This window comes from Acinonyx jubatus, chromosome E2 (genome assembly GCF_027475565.1).
Source record: "Acinonyx jubatus isolate Ajub_Pintada_27869175 chromosome E2, VMU_Ajub_asm_v1.0, whole genome shotgun sequence".
Classification (NCBI taxonomy): Eukaryota; Metazoa; Chordata; class Mammalia; order Carnivora; family Felidae; genus Acinonyx; species Acinonyx jubatus.
Genome location: NC_069396.1, coordinates 17340 through 37500, shown reverse-complemented (window position 1 = coordinate 37500; position 20161 = coordinate 17340). Strand labels below are relative to the sequence as shown.

At 47.5% G+C, this 20161-nt stretch overlaps 1 long non-coding RNA gene across 3 annotated transcripts in view; it reads right to left on the bottom strand.

Moving 5' to 3' along the window:
* The window catches only part of LOC128313190 (uncharacterized), a 38504-nt gene extending 30388 nt beyond the window's left edge, over nt 1-8116 (bottom strand). For all 3 annotated transcript variants that reach the window (XR_008293506.1, XR_008293505.1, XR_008293507.1), the window contains exon 1: nt 5062-8116. This is a non-coding gene — a long non-coding RNA (uncharacterized LOC128313190). The remainder of the gene's footprint in view (nt 1-5061) is intronic.
* Between the last annotated feature and the right edge of the window lie 12045 nt (nt 8117-20161).

Here is a 20161-nt window from a genome sequence, read left to right as displayed (position 1 = left end):
TATGAACCAACCAGATCCAACAATACATTTAAACATTACTCACCATGACCAAGTGGGATTAATACCTGGAATGCAAATCGGGTTCAATATCCACAAAACAATCAATGTGACTTATCACATCGATAAAAGAAAGGACAAGAACCACATGATCCTCTCAATAGATGCAGAGAAAGCATTTGACAAAATACAGCATCCTTTCTTGATAAAATCCCTCAAGAACATAGGGATAGAAGGAACATACCTCGAGATCATAAAAGGCATATATGAAAGACCCGACGCTAATATCATCCTCAAAGGGGCAAAACTGAGAACTTTCCTTCTAAGGTCAGGAAAAAGACAAGGATGTCCACTCTCGCCACTGGTATTCAACATAATATTGGAAGTCTTAGCCTCAGCAATCAAACACCACAAAGAAATAAAAGGCATCCAAATCGTCCAGGAGGAGCTCAACCTTTCACTCTTCATAGATGGCATGAAACTCTATGTGGAAAACCCACCATAGTCCAACAAAAAACTGCTAGAAATAATACAGGAATTCAGCAAAGTGGCAGGATATAAAATCAATGCACAGAAATAAGTTGCATTCCTATGCACCAACAATGAAGCAAGAGAAAGAGGGATCAGGGAATCGATCCCATTTAAAATTGCACCAAAACCCATAAAATACCTAGGAATAAATCTAACCAAATAGGTGAAAAATCTATACACTGAAAACTATAGAAAGCTTATGAAAGAAATTGCAGATGGCAAACACACAGAAAAGACAAATATTGCATGCTCCTGGATAGGAAGAACAAATAGTGTTAAAATGTCAATAGTACCCAGAACAATCTACATAGTCAACACAATACCTATCAAAATAACACCAGCATTCTTCACAGAGCTACAACAAAGAATCCTACAATTTGTATGGAACCAGAAAAGACCCTGAATAGCCAAAGCTATCTTGAAAAAGAAAACCAAAGTAGGAGGCATCACAATCCTGGACTTCAAGCTGTATTACAAAGCAGTAATCACCAAGACAGTATGCTCTTGGCACAAGAACAGACACTCAGATGAGTGGAAGAGAATAGGAACACAGAAATGGACCCAGAAACGTATGGCCAACTAATCTTTGACAAAAAGAATAGAATATCCAATGGAATAAAGACAGTCTCCTCAGCAAGAATGCTGAGAAAACTGGACAGCGACATGCAGAAGAATGAGTCTGGACCACTTTCCCACACTCAAAGTGGATGAAAGACACTCAAAATGGATGAAAGACCTAAATGTAACATAGGAAGCCATCAAAACCCTCGAGGAGAAAGCTGGCAGAAACCTCTTGGATGTTTGCTTCCACAATCTCTTAGTCAACAAGTCTCCAGAGGCAAGGGAAACAAAAGCAAAAATGAACGATTAGGACCGCATCAAAATAAAAAGCTTCTGCACAGTGAAGGAAACAATCAGCAAAACTAAAAGGCAACCAACAGAATGGGAGAAGATATTTGCAAACGACATATGAGATAAAGGACTAGTATGCAAAATCTATAAAGAACATATCAAACCCAATACCCCAAAAACAAGTAATCCAGTGAAGAAATGAGCCAAGACATGAGCGAACACTTTCCAAGGATGACATCCAGATGGCCAAATGAAACATGAAAAAATGCTCAACATCACTCATCATCATGGAAGTACAAATCAAAAACACAATGAGATAACACCTCACCCTTGTGAGAATGGCTAACACTAACAACTCAGGCAACAACAGATGTTGGCGAGGAAGCAGAGAAAGGGGAACTCTTGCACTGCTGGCGGGAATGCAAACTGGCACAGTCACTCTGGAAACCAGTAGGTAGGTTCCTCACAAAATGAAAAAGAGGACTACCCTACAACCCAGCAGTTGCACTACTAGGTATTTATCCAAATGATACAGATGTGCTATTTTGAAGGGAAAAGTGAACCCCAAAGTTATAGAAGCACTATCAACAACAGCTAAAGTATAGAAAAAACCCAAATGTCCATCGATGGATGAATGGATAAAGAAGATGTGGTGTACACACACACACACACACACACACACACACACACACACACACACTAGAGTATTGCTTAGCAATCCAAAAGAATAAAATGTTGCCATTTAACCTGCATGGATGGAACTAGAGGGTATTATGTTAAGCGAATTTAGTCAGAGAAAGACAAATATTATAGGACCTCACTCATATGAAGACTTTAAGATACAAAACAGATGAATATAAGGGATGGGAAGCAAAATAATATAAAAACATGGAGGGGGACAAAAACATAAAAAAACTCTTAAATGTGGAGAATAAACAGTGTTACTGGAGGGACTGTGGGAGGGCTGATGTGCTAAATGGGTAAGGGACTTTAAGTAATCTACTACTGAGATCATTGTTCCACATTATGCTAACTTGGATGTAAATTTAAAAAATAAATTAACTAAAAATTAAAAAATATTAACCCAGTAAATAAAAGACATCCCAACAGAATATTGTTGAAAAGCTGTCAGTCATGAGTCCCCACTAAGGTTTGTACCTAAGTGGCTTTCTTAATTTCCCTAGTTTCTCATAAATACGGACAGTGTGCTCTGACACAAATCTGCTCTTGCCCTGCCTCAAGGTGAGCAGAAAGAATATATTCACCTTTGACTTGGCTTGTCAAAAAGAAAAGAGAAAAGCAAATTCATTTGAGATAAAGCAAGTTTTACTCATGATGCAAAATCTGCTTGACTACTTTGGACATAATGTATTGCATTTGTATGGCTGACTTTGCCTAAATTAGTGAATCTTTTTAAATGACCAAATATTGCACATTTCACTTAGTTGCAAACACACACACACACACACACACACACACACACACACAAATAGCATGAAACAAAAGTGAATAGGATATAACATAAATGCAGTAAGGACATAAAAGATTAGTTTTCCTATAAAACATAAAATAACTGCTTTGGCAACAGTTTTCCATTTGATAACTTCACAAGCAAATTTATATTCACTTCCAATTTATTAACCATTTTTAGAAATACTATGTTTAATGATAACTCTAAATACAAATGGGATTATTTTTCAGAAAGAGGGAAACATTTTTTTTCTCCTTAGTATATTATTTAAGCTGAAAACTGAAAGGATATCAGTTTTGTAAAAGACAATCCCAACAGACAACATTGTTGGTATCTGAACCATCATGTCAGTAAATGTACAATCAGTGAGGCTGTATCCTTGACTGAAAATCATGCACCATTTGTGGAGGGAACACCAGAAACTCTCCTCCAACATGATGATTGTCATTCAGGAGCTGTATTTTTTTTTTTTTTATTTGATGAAATGGCATGTTCAAACTATCTTTATCATGACTCCAATCTCTGGCTTTTTAAGTCCAGGTCAGTTCTAAAATGGTCTTAATTCATTTGCCTTGGGTAACTTTTCTTAATCCTGAATACCCAAATAAAAGAGACCTGAAATCAATTTTTTGATCATTAAAGAAAATAGGTCTACCAAAACGACATATACCAAACCTTACTAGCTATGATAGTATGCTTATCTCTTCCAAGTTACTAAAAGATTTACTGCTTGTATTCAGCTTAATGGTCAACCTGGCATTTAATGGGAGCCTAGGGAAACAACAGTAATGTATTTTTGGAATTTCAGGCTATTTCTTTGTTTCAATCAGCAGTCACTATAAATATGTTATGGTCTACAGATTTATTCTAGACCTATTTTCTATGTTTAAGTTTATATTTGAGAGAGAGAGAGAGAGAAAGAGCATGAGCCAGGGAGGGGCAGAGAGAGGGAACACAGAATCGCAATCAGGCTCCAGGCTCCCAGCTGCCAGCACAGAGCCCAACATGGAGCTCAAAGTCATGAGCAGTGAGATCATGACCTGTGCCAAAGTCAGATGATTAACCAACTGAGCCACACAGATACCCGAAGACCTATTTTAAATGTGCAAATATCAGACTCCAAAAGTACTGACAATTATCTAAGCTTTTAGCTCATTCACAAGTTGCATTGACTTTGAACAAAAGTAATTTTGACAAGATGCACTAGCCTTCTATTTTTAGGAGCTACACAGACATAGAAGCAGAAAACCAACAGCTTCCTCATACACAACTTAAGAATCATCTCTACACCACTGATGCCAATTTAAAACAATCATTATATGGCCACTTGATCAACATTCATAAGGTCATGGCAATGGTTTGGAAATGCCAAATGAAACCAGAGCTCAACACGTGTAAGGAGTCACCCCATGACCCTTAGGATTTCCATCTACATGTCCAAATGACAACTATTAACAGCTGCTTTCCTGTCAATTTAATGATGGTACAACTTGCATGAATGCAAATATAACATACTTTTTAAAACAGAGCTCATTCTGAAATAGACAATCTAGGCAGAAAAATCCTAAGTTCTATTTCAAACAATCAGCTGCACCCAAAGAAAGAACGATACTCTCTTAACTATAAATAACTGACTTTCAAAATCTACGACGGGTTTTCACCAATACAGCTCAGTCATGTTACCAAGAACACATGGTAAACTCTTACAACAAAGGCAATGACCTTTTCCTCTATATTGTAGGAAAAAATAACAGCTATTATCTTGACATTATGAATTCATTGCATAATTCAGACCTGTTACAAAGGAAACAAACTCTCTCAGTATTCTTACTGGCTAAATTTTGCAAAGGGAAGAATACGTTTATATAATCATTAAAGATAACAGAAATTGCAGCAGTAAAAAATAAAAGGATGTGATGTTGAAATTCAACCTGTGGGTATAATTACTCAGATACTAAACTTAATCCCATTTCCTGAATTGTTACACCAGCTTTACACGTACCATTGCTTATATTATACCAGGCTGAAGTATGGCTTTTCCCCGTTCATCTTGGGGACATATGGTAGATGAAAGAAAGTGGGCTTTGGAGCCCATGAGAACAAAGTTATCCAAAGGATAGCACTTACTAGTACTGTGATCTCAGAAACATGACCTACTCTCTTTTGAGCTTCAGATTGTTGATTTTCAAAATGAAAATAATCATACTTACCTCACCTGGAGGTTATGATGTCTGTGCTAAAGATGTAATTCCAGTGCCAGCCAGGAACTTGGAGTATAGAGGTAGAGGGAAGATGCAAGCCTATACAAATAAATAAACAAACAGAGTTATAACTTGGGCTAAGGGCAAACTGGGATCAGCACTGTTTGAGCAAAAAATGGGCACAAGGGCATAGAGAAAAAAAACCCATGTAGGTAGTGACTAGGTACAACAGATAGAAACCTGTTATGGAATGGATTTGCCCCCAAAATCCATACATTGAAGTCCTAACTACCCATGGGACTGTACTTGGATATCAGATCTTGAAAGGTAAAGTGGAGGTCGAATGAGCTCATTTGTGGGGAGGGACTCTAGTCTGATAACTGGTGTCCTATAGGAAGAGAGTGGGCAACTACACACACAGAAGGAAGACCACGTGATGACAGTGGGAAGGAGGCCATCCACCAGTCATGGAGAGAGGACACCCACCCTGGCCACACCTTGATCTGAAGTGTGAGAAAATAAATAAATCAATTTCTGTTGCTTAAGCCACCCAGTCTGTGGTTCATTGTGATGGCGGGCCCAGCAGAACAATATGAAATCCTAATATTTACTTGCTCAGCAAATGGTGCGTGAGCCTTTGAAGGAGTTGGGCACTGTTCGAGGACCCTAAGGAACCAGCCCTAAACAAAGCTAGTTTGGTCTTTGGACCCCATGGAGCCGACAATCTGGCAGGGACTGCAGTAGGCGACATCCAGCAAGCAAGAAAGAAAAACAGATGGTGCCAAGGGCCAGGAAGAAAAAGAATGCAGGGAAGAGATATCGGATGTTCAGGTCGGAGAAGGAACAGTTTTCAGTTTTACATAGAGAGCTAGCAGAGACTCCACTGAGCAGGTGATGTCAGAGCAAGGTTATGATGGAAATGAGGGAGTATGTCTTGTTGGCACGTGGAAGTATATCCCCGACAGAGAGAGGCAAAGTGAGTGCAAAGACCTGAAGCAGGAGTATGTGCCTGACAAGCTCAGGGAACAGGGAGGGGCCAGTGTGGCAGCAGCCCGGTAAAAAAAGGGGAGGGGAATAGGAGAGGCCTACAGGGAGGTAGCGGAGTCTGGGGAGGGTAGCACCTGTGTGGTGCACAGCTGGAGTCAGGTGTCTGGAGACATGAACAGCTGTGGGCAGTGCATAAAGACTTAGAGGCCCCAGATGCTGGGATATAGAAGCCTGAGGCTGGCTGAGATCACCCCAATATAAGGGCAGATGGAAAGCAGATGGGGGGCAGGAAGAAGATGAGGACCTACCAACACAGACACTGGTGAGCAGTGGCCCAGACAGTGGGAGGAGGAAGGAAGTAATTTTTAAAGAAAGGGGGTAATCAGGTGAGACTGTAAAATGGTGCCATGTAATCCACATACTGAAGTTTGAGACTTCACTGTGACCTTCAGCGATGTGTGTCATCCATTAAAGAGATGAGAAGTAGGGACGAGTGGGAGAGGAAGCCCATTCAGACTCAGCTGACAGAGAAACAAGGGAAGTTCTGCAGGCACCGGCACGTGCACTGCTAGGCATAGGAAGACAAAGCAGGTGGTGCTGGATGGGAAGTGATTGCTCCCCGTGGGCTGGGAGAAACAGCTGCAGGTGCACAGGAAACAATAATGCTAGTTTGTGTAACACGAAATATTTGTACTTGCTTAAGCTCTATCAGAGTGGATAACCATGGATAGTTAACCATGAGATAAAAATAACCTAACTGTAAAGTCAATACCAAACCAATTGTTGACCCAACACAGACAGACAATCAAGGAAAGATGAAAGGAAGTAAAAGGAACTCAGTGAACACAAACCCCACCTGCTTACCAGTAAAATCACCTCTAGCATTTCTAGTTTTAGAGGCCCCGCCTGCCTAGGGACATTCATGAAATGGCCATGGTATCCTGACCGTGGAAAAGTAGCATAATCACTTGTTTCCTAAATAGTGACTCATTTGAATGGCCACACGAGGGTTTTACTGTCTCTTCCAATCGGTGAAATGGACCTTCCTGTGAAGAGGCGGGAATAGGGCAAGAAGACAAGTAGACTGATGGAGCTGCTTTAAAATGTTTTTAGCTTCACTGTTTTTTGAGAGAGAGAGAGACAAACAGACAGAACACACGTGGGGAAGGGGCAGACAGAAAGTGAGACACAGTATTTGAAGCAGACTCCATGTTCAGAATCATCAGCACAGAGGTGAAGCCAGGGTTCGAAACCACAAACCGTGAGACTATGACCTGAAGTGGGACACTTAATCCATTGAGCGGCTGAGGCAGTGCAAAATACGTCTGGCCTAAAAGGAACATCAAGGCTACATCGCCGATGAAGGGGTGCAGAAGGGGCACATGCATGATCCCCTCCTGTGCCAAGGTGTGGGAAAGAACATGAGTGACACCCCTCCATCGCAGAGACAGTGGCGCAATGGTGACCCCCTCCCTTGATGTGGGAGGGTGCATGTGTTAACCTCCTCCTGTCCAAAGGGGGGGGGGAATGATAATGCTTGAAAACCTTTCATACCCAGGGTGGAGGAAGTACTACCTAAGCCTTACCCTACACCTTATGTCAGTGCCAACCCTAACACTTACCTTAAGAGATGTGTGTTTCTTCAGCTGTGAAAGTGAAAGAACCATTTGTGAAATATCACATTTAATAGTGACATCACTACTCTCTCCCTAAAAGGTGGCACTGTGCATGGGTGACCATCTCACACACCAACCAGGGGCAAGGCAGAATCCTGAACCACCTCTGGCGTCAAGTGGGGTGGGGCACATGTTTGAACGCCCTCCAATGCTGAGGGGGGTTATGTGCATGTGTGAACACCTTTCCCACCGAGGTGAGTGGGGTCAAGCATGAACACTGTCCCTTGCTGAGGGAGGGTTGTGTGTCTGTACAAATGGTCTGCCTCACAGAGAGGGGGTTGTGGGCATGCCTGAACCCCCTTTGGCAAGGCGGGGGTGGGGGCTTTGCACATGCGTGAACACCATCCTGGCGAGAGGAGCGGGGAGCATACGTCAATGCCCTGGCCGCGTTTCTTCAGCTGCGTTTCTTCAGTTGTGAAAGTGAAAAGAACCATTCATGAAACATTACATTCAATAGTGACATCAGTACTTCCTCCCTGAGGGGTGGCGCTGTGCATGGGTGACCGACTCACATGCTGACAGGGGGCCAGGCGGAAGCCTGAACCACCTCTTGTGCTAAGTGGGGCAGGGCGCATGCACCAACGACCTCCCTGGCTGAGGTGGTGGTTCTGTGCATTCCTGAACACCCTTCCTTGCCCAGAGGAGGGGGGCGCATGTGCAAATGCCTTCCCTCATTGAAGGTAGCTGTGTGCATGCGTGAACATACACCAGTAGGGGGGGCTGTGCGCATGCCTGTACAGCCTCCTGCGGTAGTGGGTAAGGAGCATGCATGCATGCCCTCCCTCACTGATGGGGACTGTGCTCATGTGGAAATGCCCTACCTCTTGGAGCAGGAGTTTTGTGCATGTGTGAACACTCTTCCGCCAGTAGGGAGAGCTGTGCACATGTGTGAACAGCACCCAGTGGTATGGGGCGGGGCCCACGTGCGAATGGCATCCCTCCCCTAGCCGGGGTTGTTCAGAAGTGTGAACACACTTCCGCCACAACGGGGGCTGTGCACATCTATGAACACCCTCCAGCGCTGAGGGGGTAAGGTGCATAGGTCAACACCCTCCTGTGCCAAAATGGGTATGGGGCACATGCTTGAACCATTCCCTTGTTGAGGGATGCATGGCACATATGTGAATGCCCTCCTTCATGGAGGGGTTGTTGTGCGCATGCATGAATACCGTCCCTCACTGACTGGTGGCTGTGCGCATGCATGAACACCCTCCCGGGCAGAGGGGGACGGGGCAGATGCGTGAATACTCCCCCATGCTGACGTGTCATGTCACATAGGTCAACACCTTCCCATGCCAAAGTGGGGGGATGGTGCACATGGGTGAACACCCTTCCGCCAGGAGGGGGGCCTTACACACATGAGAACAAACTCTCGCACTAATGGGGCAGGGTGCGTGCACAAACGCCCTCCGTCGCCAAGGAGGGTTGTGCGTGAGAACACCCTTCTACACGGACAGAGGGCTGTGCCCATCTGTGCCAAGGGGGGTAGGGTGTATTAGTGAAACACCTCTCGTGCAGAGAGGGGGAGTAAGCATGACCTAACCCTTACCCTAAAGCCTAAATGTAATGCTAACCCTAACCCTTACCTTACCTTAAGTGATGCATGCTTCTTCAGCTGTGAAAGTGAAAAGAATCATTGATAAAAGGTCACATTTGATAGTGGCAACAGTACTCGCTCTCCGAGGGGTGGCACTGTTCATGGGTGACACCCTCCATCACCTAGGGGATGAGGAGCATGTGTGAACCACCTCCCATGCCGAGGGAGACAGAGCACATGTGTGAACACCCTCCCTCACCTTGGGATGGGTGGTGCAAATGTGAGAATGCGTGAACGCACTTCCAAGCTGAAGAGTCTGGGGCGCATGTGTGAACACCCTCCCATGCTGAAGGGGGCGGGACACATGCATGAATATTCTCCCACACTGAGGGGCGGTGCTATTGCGTGAATACACTCTAGAGACGAGGGGGTGGGTGTGGAAGCACGACCTAAGCCTTACCCTAACCGTTATTGGTAATGCTAACCCAGACCCTTACCTTAAGAGTTGTCTGCTACTTCAGCTGTGAAATTGAAAAGAACCATTCATGAAACGTCACATTTAATAATGGCATCACTATTCCCTCATTGAAGAGTGGCGCTCTGCATGGGTGACCTCCTCCCACACTAAGGTGGGGCTGTGCACATGCATAAAAGCCCTCCCTGCTAAGGTGAGCAAGACACATGCATGAACCATCTCCCATGCAGAGGTGGGGTGTGCCCATGAATGAACACCCTCCCGACCCAACAGGTGGTCATGCACATATGTGAACAATCTGTCCTGAAGGGGGGATCTACGCATGTGTGAAAGCCCTCCCCAGCGGAAGTGGAGTGGAGCACGTGCTTCAGTATTTTACCACTCTCAGGGGTTGGGGTGAAAGGGTGAACACTCTCCCTTGCTCAGGATAGTGGGGTGATGCGTGAAGTCTTCCCGTGCCGAGGGGGGAGAGCAAGCATGACCTAGCCCTTATCTTAACCCCTAACTATAATGCTAACCCTACCCCTGACCTTAAGAGATGCATGCTCCTTCAGCTGTGAAAGTGAAAACAGCCGTCCATGAAACATCAGATTTAATAGTGGCATCACTACTCCCTTGCTGACTAGTGGTGCAGTGCACAGGTGACCCCCTCCAGCGCCTGAGGGGGGAGGGCACATGCGTGAACCCCCTCCCACGCTGGGGGGCAGGTTCATGCACCTTCCTGAACAGCTTCCCAAGCCAAGGGGGCACTGTGCTCATGCATGAACACCTACTGAGCGAAGGAGGGGATGGTGCATGGACAAATGCCCTCCCTCGCCAAGGGTTGTGGTGTCCATGCATGAACACCCTCGCACACGAGATGGGTGCAGGCGCATACATCAACACCCCCCCCCCCGCCCCGCTGAAGGGGACTGGTTCCTATTGGTGAACACCCTCCCGTGATGAGGGGGGGCGTGGCTCATGTGTGAATGCCCTCCCACTCCAAGGGAGGGTGCAGGCATGGCCTATCCCTTACCCAAACCATGAACGACAATCCTAACCATAACACTTACCTTAAGAAATGCCTGCTTCTTCAGCTGTGAAAGGGAAAAGAGCCATTCATAAAACAACACATTAAGAAGTGACATCACAACTCCCTTGTGGAGGGGAGGCAGGTTGCATGCCTGAACACCCTTCCACAAGGAGGGTGGCGGGGGTCAGGTGTGACCTTCCTCCCTTGCCAAAACGGGGGGTGCAAGCATGACCTAACCCTTACCCTAATCCTCAGGGTAATCCAAACCCTAACCCTCATCATAAGAGATGCTGCTTCTTCAGCCATGAAAGTGAAAAGACTCATTCATGAAACGTCAGATTTGATAGCGGCAACACTACTCCCTTGCTGTTTCTTTCAATCAGTTAAATGGACCTTTCCGTGAAGAGGCAAGAACAGGACAAGACCCTATGGAGCTTTAATTCACTGGCCTACAGAGACAACATCAATACAATCAATAGGGACAACACATCTCCCCATGGGCCAACAATTTAGGTTGGGGTGACCTCAGAGAATATCCTCTCTGAGGGATGTAGATGTACACTTACCAGTCAAAAGTACAACCTCACTTATTGACCCAAAATACATAACCAACACCTTAGGTTTGATACATGTACCCTGTTAAAATTTCCTTTCGGGGGTGGGTGATTGTTGTCTCCACATTCGGTGCAGAGTTATGAAACGGTGGTTGTGGGTGTTTTCTCCTCTTCCATCAAGAGTTCCAAGGTGACCATTTGTGGGAGCCAAGTGGTAGTTGGTCTGCTCCTGAATCCCTGTGTGCTTTGGGTTCCCTGTTGAGCATCATAGCAGCGGCCTAGTGGAAATATGAGAGATGTCAGAAGACACTCAGGTAACCAAAGATGCGAATGAAGAACCTCCTGAAATACCATCAGAAGACTATGGGACACTGCTACCATCCACAGTTACAGTCTAGTTTCTGAGAGCATGTGGGATGCTCTAGAGGAATGAAGTGTTACAGTGGATGAGAGGTGTCCGGCTGGTAGAAGAAATGCTGCGCATCCCCGATGCTGGCTGGGGAAATGTCGTATATGTTGTCAGCTATGCCAAAGATAACAAAAGAACAATGAATGAGACAGACGCCTGCTTCTTCAGCAATGAAAGTGAAAAGAGCCATCCAGGAAATATGGGATTGAAAATGATTTTAGGTACATTAATTTTTGAAAGACACAAAGAACACAAGTGGGGCATGGGCAGAAAGAGAAAGAGACAGATAGTATCTGAAGCAGGCTCCAGATTCCCAGCTATCAGCACAGAAGCTGCCCAGGGCTCAAAACCAGAAACCGAGAGATCATGAACCAAGAGGAAGTGGGACGCTTAACTCAGAGACATCCAAAGCCAAGGAAAACATCTGAATTAAAAGGAATATCACTGCTACATCGCGGATAAAGGGAAGCAGATGGGACACATTCGTGAAGCCATCTCACACCAAGGGGGATTGCACCATCCGCTAAACCTTAACTGACACCTAAACTTAATCCTAAACATAAACCTTACATTAAGAAACGCCTACTTTTTCAGTTGTGAAAGTGAAAATAGATATTCATGATTTAATACTGGCATCAGTATCAGATTTAATACTGGCATCAGTAATCCCAATCTAAGGAGTGGTGAGACTCAAGGGTGACACCATCGCATGCAGAGGGTGTGGAGGGTAGCATGTGTGAGCACACCCTGTGCACCAAAAAGGATTCGGTGGTATGTGAAGTCCTACCATACCGAGAAAGTGTGGGGTGATGGTGTGAAAAACTCCAGAGCAAAGCTGGAATGGGCGAGGCAAGAACAACCTGCAGTGCAGAGAGACTGGGGTGATAGCAAGAACACAATCCCTTGAACATGGAGGGCGGTGTCCACGCATGAACACCTTCCTGCTCAAAGTGGGGGTGCAAGCATGACCTACTCCTTGCCCAGCTCCCAAACCTATCACTAAACTAAATCCCACCACGTAAACCTAACACCTAACCCTAACCATAACCCTAATGCTAAATCCTGCCTCCACCCTTCCCCTAACCCTATCCCTACCTCTAACTAACCATAAACGTAAACATAACCCGAACTAACCCTAACCTTACCCTAACCCTCTAACCCTAAGCCTCTAACTCTAACCCTAAAACCCTCATCCTAACGCTCGATCTCTACCCGCTAAATCTAAAACTATAAACCTAAGGCCCTCTCCCCATGGGGATCCATATCGAAAGACTGATAACAGCACACACACCAGACCCAGAAATGGTTCATGAACCCTCAGCATGGAATGTGGACATCACCATGTATTTCCAAAGTGCGGCTGCAGCTGCACAAGAGGATTCCTGAGGCCTAACAGATGGGTGGCCCATACAGTTGTCTGGCCTTGGAACCAAAAGACTAATCTTGACCAGCACCCGCCTTTGTGTACTCCCTTCTGCCCTTCGGGGAGACAAATGCTCTGCTGTGGTTTCAGTGCCTGGAACCTCCTGGGACCTAACCCTAATGCTAACCAGGACCGTATGCTAACCCTCAACCTAAACCTAACCCTATCACTCACACTAGACACATCTATCTACACCAGACCAGATACTGTTGTCTGTCCTTAGAACCCAAAGATTAATCCTGACCCACAGCCTCGGTTGTGCACACCACTCAGTCATTCGTGGAGGCAACTGCACTGCTGTGGGTTCAGCGCATGGAGCCTTGGGAATGAAGAAAACCCTAATCGTACCCCTAACCATAACCCTCAACCTAATCGTAACCCTATTTCTAACCCTAACCCTACACTTGAGCCGCACCCTCGCATGGGATCTCAGGTCAGCCCTTGAGGGATACCACTAGACTGGAGTTGCTTCGGCCCTGGTGACTTCCCTGCACTGAACCCTAACCCTGGCTAAGGAACCTTCCCTATGGGGACCCAATTCACAGTCTGACATCAGCATGCACATGAATTGAGAAGCGGTGCAGGAATACTTGGAGTGGAATGTGGAACATCATCATGTCATTTCAAAAGCCCGGCTGCCACTGCACTCGAGGATTCAACAGGCCTACCTGAAGAGTGCCCGATACAGTTGTCTGGCCTTGGAAACTGAAGACTATTCCTGACTGGCAGCCTTCGTTGTGCACTCTGCTCAACCCTTCTGGGAGATGACTGCACTGCTGTGGTTCAGCGCCTGGAGACTACTGGGACCTAACTCTAAACCTAACCGTAACCCTAACAATAACCCTCAACCTAAATCTAACAATTTCTATCACACTAGACACACCTATCTACACCAGACCTTATAGAGTTGTCCATCCTTGGAACCCAAAGACTAATTCTGACGAGCAGCCTCCATTGTGTACTGACTCAGCCCTTCGGGGAGACAATTGCACTGCTGTGGGTATAGCGCCTGGATCCTTCTTTGACCTACCCTAACCCTAACCCTGAGCATAACCCTCAATATCACCTGACCATATATCTCACAATACCTCTACGCCAGACCCACACCAGCGCATGTGCCCTCACTTTAGCCCTCAAGGGAGATCACGAGACTGGAGTCCTTTGGCCCTGGCCACATCCCTGCACTGAACACTAACCCTAGCTAAAACTCACTCCCCATGGGTACCCAATTCCAATGTCTGACAACAGAATGCACATGGGGTCGAGAAGCAGTGCAGGATCACTTGGGGTGGAACGTGGAACATCACCATGTCATTTCCAAAGCCTGGCTGCTGCTGCATAAGAGGATTCCTGAGGACTCCCCCAAAGAGTGTCCAATACACTTGTCTAGCCTTGGAACCCAAAGACTAATCCTGACTGGCAGCCTCCGTTGTGCCCGAGAGCATTCCTGAGGCTTACCCGTAGAGTGCCAGAAACAGTTGTCTGGCCTGGCAACCGAAAGACTAGTCCTGACCCGCAGCATCCATTGTGTACTCCAGTCAGCACTTCGGGGAGACCGCTGCACTGCTGTGGGTTCAGCATCTGGAGCCTCCTGGGACCTATCCCCAACCCTAACCAGAACCCTGACCCTAGCACTCAACCTAAACCTAAACCTATCTCTCACACTAACTCTATACCAGACCCATACCCTCGCAAGGTTTCTCACTTCAGCCCTCCCTGCAATTCATGAGACTGGAGTCACTCTGCCCTGGTGATGTCCCTGCACTGAACCCTAACCCTAGCTAAGTCTCCCTCCTCATGGCAACCCAATTCCAATGACTGACAACAGCACGCTCATGGTGTAAATCACTCGGCTTGGAACCTGGAACATCACCATGTCATTTCCAAAGCTCAGAGGGAGCTGCACAAGGGCACTGCTGAGGCCCAACTAAGGAGTGTCCTACACCCAAGGAGGGCCTTGACACCCTAAGACTAAGAAGGAATGGCACCATCCTTTGCGCCCTCCACTCAACCCTCTAGGAGACCACTGCACTATTTAGGTTTCTGCACTTAAGCGCCTCCTGGAACCTACCCCTAACCCTCACCATGACCCTCGCTGTATTCCTCAACCAAAACCTCACCCTAATTCTAACACTAACCCTACACCTGACCTGCTACCATGCATGGCCCTCATTCATACTCAATGGAGATAAATGGACTGTTGTTGCTTCGGCCTTGCTTATGTCCCTGGATCTAACTGTAATCCTACCTATTTCTCTATCCCGATGGGGATCCAATTCCTAATGCAGAGAATATCACGCACTTGTGGCACAGAAGCGGTGCAGGATTACTCCACATGGAGCATGGACCACCACCATGTCATGTCCAAATACCAGAGGGAGGTGCCAAAGTGTTTGCTGAGGCCCCAAAGTGGCCCACATCAAGGCTGGCACTGGTAACCAAAGACTAAACCTGACCAGCACCCTCCCATGTGCCCTCCACAGAGCCCTCCCAGACCACTGCACTGCATGGGGTTCATCATCTGGGGACTCCTTGGAGCTATCCCTCACCCTAATCATGACCCACTCCATACTCCTCAATCGGAACCTCACCCTAAGTCTAACGCTAACCCTACACGTGACCCGCATCTGTGCATGAGCCCTCATTGAGCCCTCCATGGAGGTAAAGGGATTGTTGTTTCTTCAGCCTTGCTTACGTCCTGTCCCTGGATCAAACCCTTGCCCTAGCTATGGCTCATTCCCGATGGGGACCCAATTCCTAACTCGGAGAAATTCCTAACCACGTACATGGGGCCCAGATACGGTGCAGGCTTACTTGGCATGGAACAGGGAACATCACCATACCATTTCCAAAGCCCAGAGGGACCTGCACAAGGGGGGTTGCTGAGGACCAACCAAAGAGTGGCACACAAAAGAGGCTGGCCTTGGCACCCAAAGAATAAGCATGACCGGAACCCTCCCATGCGCCCTTCTCTGGGTCCCCCAGGGAAACAACTGCACTGCCTTGGATTCAGCACCTTGGGCCTCCTGGAACCTAGCCCTAACCCCAACCGTGACCCTCCCCATACTACTCAACCTATACCTCACCCCAACGCTAATGCTAACCCTACATCTGACCCTCACCCGTGCATTGGCCCTCATACAGGCCCTCATGGAGATAACGGGACCGGTGTCTCTTCAGCCCTGCTTATGTCCCTGGACAGAACCTCACTCTATCCATGGTTCTCTCCCAATGGGTATCCAGGTCCTAATTCTGAAACACCATGCATATAGGTCAAAACCCCTACAGTATTACTCAGTATGGAATTGGAGCATCATCATTTTGTTTCCACTGCTGGGATGGAGCTGCCCCAGGAGGTTGCTGAGACCATAATGAATAGTGGCACACACGGGAGGCTGGCCTTGAAACACAAAGAATAAGTCTGAACTGAAGGCTCCCATGCAGCCACCACTCAGCCTTCCATGGAGACCACTGTGATGCTAGGGGTTCACCACCTGGAATTTCTTGGGCCCTAACCCTGACATTAACTGTGACCCTCACCATACCCTGAACCTCAAACTCATTCCTGCACTAACGCTAACCCTCCAACCGACCCTCACCTGCACACTGGCTATCATTCATCACCCCATGGAGGTAAGTGGAATGGGGTAGCTTTGGCCCTCCTTATGGCCCTGGTCTGAAACCCAACTCTATCTAAATCTCTCTCCAGATGGTGACCCGATTCTTAAGTCTGAGGATACCTCCCTTCCAGAAGAAGAGGCGGATTCCTCGGCATGGAATGTGGAATATCACCATGTAATATCTAAAGCCCAGAGGTTGCTTCAGAAGCGGTTCCTGAGGCTCAACCAAAGTGTGGCCCACAAAGGAGGCTCACCCTGGCTCTCAAAGACTAAGCATGACCTACATCCTCCCATGTGCTCACCACTGAACCCTACAGGAAGACCAGCACTGCTGGTGCTTCAGCTTCTGGAGGACCTGGGACAAAACCTAACCATTATATTGACCAGAACCATACACATCATCCTCAACCTCACCCCAACTCTAAAGGTAACGCTACATCTGACCTGCACCCCTGCATGGGTACTCATTCAGCCCTCCATGTAGATAATGTTACTGGTGTTGCTTCGGCCCTGCTTATGTCCCTGGACCGAATCCTGACCCTAGCTATGGCTCTCCCCCAATGGGGATACAGTTCCTAACTCTGAGAACACCATGCACATAGGGTCCAACCCCCGCACTATTCTTCAGGATGGAATTGGAACATCATCATTTCATTTGCACTGCTGGGATGGAGCTGCACAAGGAGGTTGCTGAGGCCCAACTGAAGAGTGTCACACATAGGATGCTGCCCTGGCATGCAAAGACTTAGTCTGAACTGTAGACTTCCATGCAGCTTCCACTCAGCCCTCTGTGGAGACCACTGCACTGCTAGGCGTTCACTGCCTGGAACCTCCTGGGACCTAATACTAACACTAAACTTGACCCTCACCATACACCTCAACCTAAACTTCACACCAACTCTAACGCTAACCCTACACATGACCCGCACCCAAGCATGGGCCCTATGGAGTCCTCCAGAATGATCATGGACTCATGTGGATTTGGCCCTATCTACATCCCTGGGCCAATACCTAACCCTAGTAATGGCTCTCTCCCATTGAGGAACAAATTCCTAAGTCTCAGTCACCATGCATATGGGGCCCAGAAGCACTGCAGCGTTGCTCGCATGGAACGTGGAACATCGACAGGTAATTTCCAAAGCCCAGAGGAAGCTGCAAAAAGGGTTTGCTGAGGCCCATCTGAAGATTGCCCCACAACTGATGCTGGCTTCGGCACCCAAAGAGTAAGCCTGAGCGGCAACCTACCATTTGCCCTCCACTGATTCCTCCAGTGAGACCACTGGACTGCTTGGGGTACAGCACCTCGTACCTCCTGGAACCTAACCCAAACCGTAAACGTGACCATCAACATACTCCTTAACCTCAACATTACCCCAACTCTAAGGCTTCACCTGACACCCTACACCTGACCCTCACCTGCGCATGGGCCCTCATTCAAACCTCCATGTAGGTAATGGGATTGCTGTTGCTTCGGCCTTGCTTACCTCCCTGGACCGAACCCTAACCCTAGTTGTGGCTGAATCCTGATGGGGATCCAATGCCTAACTCTGAGAGACCACACACATAGGGCCCAAAGCTTTGCAGGATTCCTCGGCATGGATCTTGGAGCAAATCGTGTCATTTCCATTACCCACAAGGAGATGCACAAGGGGGTTCCTGAGGCCCAACTGAAGAGTGACTCACACGAGAGGCTTGATCGGGCACTCAAAGACAAAGCCTGATCAGCACAATCCCATGTGGGATCAACTTAGCCCTTCTGGGAGACCACATCCTTCTTGGGGTTGTTGCACCTAGAGCCTCATGAGACCTAAAAATAACCATGACCTTCAAAGTACCCCTCAACCTAAACATCAACCCTATTCTAAACATAACCTACAACTGACCCGCACCCTCGCAGGGACCCTCACTTCAGCCCTCCAGGGAGATCACGGGTCTGCTGTCACTTCAGCCCTGCTTACGCCCCTGGACCGAACCCTAACTCCATTTTAGGCTGTCTCCCCATGGTGACCCAATACGTACTTCTGTGCAAACCACACACATGGGGTTCAGAAGAGGAGCCGGATTCCTTGGCATGGAACGTGGAACATGACCAGGTAATTTACAAAGCCCAGAGGGAGCTGCACAAGGGGGTTGCTGAGGCCCAACCAAAGTGTGGTCCATATCCGAGGCTGGCCCTAGTCCCTAAAGACTAAGCCTGGCCGGCACCCTCCAATGTGACCTCCCTCAGCCCTCCAGGGAGATCACTGCACTGCTTGGGTTTCAGCACCTAGGGCCTCCTGGACCCTAACCCTAACCATGACCCTCGCAGTACTCCTCAACCTAAACCTCACTCCGACTCTAACGCTAATCCTACACCAGACCCTCACGTGCGCATGGTCCCTCATCCAACACCCCATGTAGATAACATGAGTAGTGTTGCTTCAGTGCTGCTTATGGCCCTGAAGCAAACCCTAACTCAAACTAAGCCTCTCTCCTGATGGTCACCCAATTCTTTAGTCTGAGGATACCACACACATGGAGTCCAGAGGAGGAGGAGTATTACTCGGCGTGGAATGTGGAATATCACCATGTAATATCCAAAGCCCAGATGTTGCTGCAGAAGTGGTTGCTGAGGCTCAATCAAAGAATGGCCCACGATGGAGGCTTGCCCTGGCAAACAAAGACTAAGCATGATGGACAACCTGCAATATGCCCTCCACTGAGCCCTCCAGGATGCTCACTGCATTGCTGTTGGTTTATCGCTTGGAGCCACCTAGGACTTAACCCCAAACCCAATAATGAACATAACTATACACACCAACCTCACCAACTCTAACTGCAACCCTACATCTGACCTGCACCTGTGCATGCGCCCTATTCATCCCCCCATGTAGCTCAAGGGACTGGTGTCACTTCAGCCGTGCTTATGTCGCTGGAACATACCCTAACCCTAGCGATGGCTCTCTCCCAATGGGGATCGAGTTCCGAATTCTGAGAACACCATGCCCATAGGGCCCAGACCCCTGAAGTATTATTCGATATGGAATTGGAACATCATCATGTCAATTCCACTGCCGGCATGGAGTTGCACAAGGAGGGTGCTGAGGCCCAACTGAAGAGTGGCACACACGGGAGGCTGGCTCTGGCATGGAAAGATGAAGCCTGAAGTAGAGGCTTTCATGCAGTCTCCATTCAACCCTATGTGGAGACCACTGCACTGCTAGGGGTTCACCGCCTAGAACCTCCTGGGACCTAAACCTAACAGTAACCTTGACCCGCACCATACCCCTCAACCTAAAGTTCACACCAACTCTTACCATAATCCTAAACCTTACACACATTAGTGCATGGGCCCTCACTTCAGCCTTCCAGGGCGATCACGGGTCTCCTGTCCATTCAGCCCTATCTAAGTCCCTGGCCCAAACCCAAACACTAGC